The sequence below is a fragment of the Chelonoidis abingdonii genome, chromosome 10 (genome assembly GCF_003597395.2).
Source record: "Chelonoidis abingdonii isolate Lonesome George chromosome 10, CheloAbing_2.0, whole genome shotgun sequence".
In the NCBI taxonomy this organism is placed as follows: Eukaryota; Metazoa; Chordata; order Testudines; family Testudinidae; genus Chelonoidis; species Chelonoidis abingdonii.
In genome coordinates this window covers 42,409,779-42,412,514 of record NC_133778.1, presented here as the reverse complement: position 1 = coordinate 42,412,514, position 2,736 = coordinate 42,409,779, and the positions used below count along the sequence as shown (strand labels likewise).

The 2,736-nt window shown below is 62.1% G+C and overlaps 1 long non-coding RNA gene across 1 annotated transcript; it reads left to right on the top strand.

Annotated features, from left to right (window-relative positions):
- The first annotated feature begins 845 nt into the window (after positions 1-845).
- On the top strand, positions 846-1,480 carry LOC116819312 (uncharacterized). Its single transcript, XR_012656650.1, has 2 exons — positions 846-926; positions 959-1,480. It is a non-coding gene; the product is annotated as an uncharacterized LOC116819312 (long non-coding RNA).
- Positions 1,481-2,736: the final 1,256 nt, after the last annotated feature.

Below are 2,736 nucleotides of genomic sequence, written 5' to 3'. Positions count from 1 at the left end.
GGTTTTTTTGGGAGAGGGGCCCGCTCACCTCGCGGCGATGAGTCATTGTGTTATTCCCCCCTCCGCCCCCTCGGCTGGCGGGCCCAGAGCCCCGGGAGAGTGGCATGTCGGGGAGGCTCCGGCGCGTTTGGGCTGGGAATTGTTTTGTGTCTTTTCCTGGTCCTGCAGCTGCAGCCTTGCTGTGTGCGTGAGCTGTTCTTTGTGTGTGTGCGCGTCAAGGGTAGTGACGCAGGAGCGCACAATGGCAAAGCTGAGCCAGGGCCCCAGGTGTCCTGGCTCTCCCCCTTCCCTCAACGTAACCCACCAGCCCCCACTCCCCTTCCAGAGCTGAAGATAAAACCCAAGAGTCCTGGCTCCCAGCCCCCCCTGCCCTAACCACCAGCCCCCACTCCCCTCCCAGAGCCGGGGAGAGAACCCAGGAGTCCTGGCTCCCAGCCCCCCTGCTGTAACCCACCAGCCCCTACTCCCCTCCCAGAGCCGGGGAGAGAACCCAGGAGTCCTGGTTCCCAGCCCCCCTGCTCTAACCCAGCAGCCCCCATTCCCCTCCCAGAGCTGGGAGAGAACCCAGGCATCCTGGCTCCCAGCTCCCCCCGCTCTAACCACTAGCCCCCACTCCCCTACCAGAGCTGGGGAGAGAACCCAGGAGTCCTGGCTTGCAGCCGTTCGGGGTAACTAGGCTCCGTGGGGACCCGGAGGAGCAGGTCTCACGTTCCTTGCCACGGCTGTTCTCCTTGCCAGTTACTGGGACTGGTAAATACCCCCTGTCTTTTTGGGAAATCTCCCAGCTTTTTACTGAAAAGTCTCCGTCTCGATCCCTCCTGGGCCCAAAGAGGAGAAGCCCCATTCGCCAGCCAGGAGGCTGCGTGTGCCTTGCAGATCTGCCCGATGCTGGATTCTGCAGTGCCCTCCGACCTTTGTGTGTGTGTGTGTGGGGGGGAATAGTACACACTAGGCAGAGGGGTGGATGGCTAAAAAAGCCAGCTTAGCCGCTGATGGGCTGCCAACGTACAGATTACGACTGAGAACATCCATGCTCTGGACTGTCAAGAGGATCAAGGGTTCTTCCTGGGAGTCTTACTGCTCTACAGGCCCGAATTAAACGCCATCGGTTCCGTTCCTAAAACAGGCGTCTCCTAAATTCCTGCTTTTGTCTGCCTCGGGATGACCCAGAGGAAGGTAACCGTGTCTCGTCCTCCCTCCCCTCCAGGAGAGAGCCGGATCGTCTGGTGCTAGCCCCGGGGGTTTGCACGAAGCCCACGAAATTCTGTGCCGTGTTTTGGGGATGCCGAATCTCCTGCGTGTAGTGGGAAGTGGAGGACCGTTCGCGCCCGGCCGGCTGAAAGCGCGCTGGCGAGCTTTCTGCGCGTCACGGGTTGTTTTGGAAAGAACCAGTGTGCTGGGGTTACTGTCAATGTTGCAATCCTGGCGTGTGTCAACCGGTGAGATTGCCGTAATAAAAAGTACAGTAGGGCAGAGGTTATTGGAGCGCTCGGTCTGTGTTGGCACACGGGGGTGTGTTAGCGGGGCGGGGGGCGTGGTGCCTTGTGCTGTGTTTTTGCCACGTGCAGGACTCCTTGGACTGCGTCCAGCTCCACTGCTGTCTGTTCTCCGGTCCCACTGAGGTGCCCACGGCTCGTCCCCCAGAGATGAGTCCCGGTTTGCTCAGCCTGGCTGCTGTCGGTTTGAGGCCGGACGGCAGGGGTGGTACCGGAGTGGGTTTTCGGGGATGGCAGGAGGGAAAGAAGGGGTGATGCCTGGGGTGCGTCTGCACTGCGGCTTGGAGCATGCTAAGACCAGCCGTATACAATGGATGGGCCAGAAACACGCCAGGACATGCCCTCCTTCTGCTGCTGTTTTCAGCGAGCTAGCGCGTGGCAGTGGTGGATCCCTGGTTCTGGGAGGGAAGTAGGGTCTGGTGGTCAGAGCGGGGAGGGCTGGGAGCCAGGACTCCTGGGTTCTCTCCCCAGCTCTGGGAGGGAAGTGGGGGCTAGTGGTTAGAGTGGGGGGGGCGGCGGCGGGAGCCAGGACTCCTGGGTTCTCTCCCTGGCTCTGGGAAGGCAGTGGAGGCTGGTGGGTTAGAGCAGGGGGGCTGGGAGCCAGGACTCCTGGGTTCTCTCCCTGGCTCTGGGAGCAGCCAAGGAATAAATTAGCCTGTGAGAGCCGGGAAGGGAGTCGCTGGCTCCGCCCAGCCTGTGGTTAGGCTGAGAGAACACAGTGTTCCCGGCGCTCTGCCTTGGTTTATTTCCACAGGACAAACTTGGCCCAGGGCGGGTGACTGGGCAGAGCTCAGGCGCTTTTATGCCTGCCCCGCATCCTCCGCCCCCAGGACAGGCCAATGGCAGGCGCGCTGCTCCGCTGACACCACCCCGGCGCCTGGAAAGCCCCCCGGGGGGCTGGCGTGTTGTGTAAAGAGCTGCCAGGCAGGTACCTGGCTGGGAAATATTACATAAGGGCCCCTGTGAATGGAACCACCGCAGGCTGGAGCGGGTGACCTGGTTATGTCCGGAAGCTGGCTCAGGGGGGGCTCCGGTTACAGCTGACTGGGTGCAAGAGACGCATTTCCTGGACTCCTGGGTTCTTTCCCTGGCTCTGGGAGGGGAGTGGGGGCTAGTGGTTGGGGAGGGGTGGGCGCTGGAAGCCAGGGCTCCTGGGTTCTCTCCCCAGCTCTGGGAGGGGAGTGGGGGCTGCTGGGTTAGAGCCGGGGGGCTGGGAGCCAGGACTCCTGGGTTCTCTCCC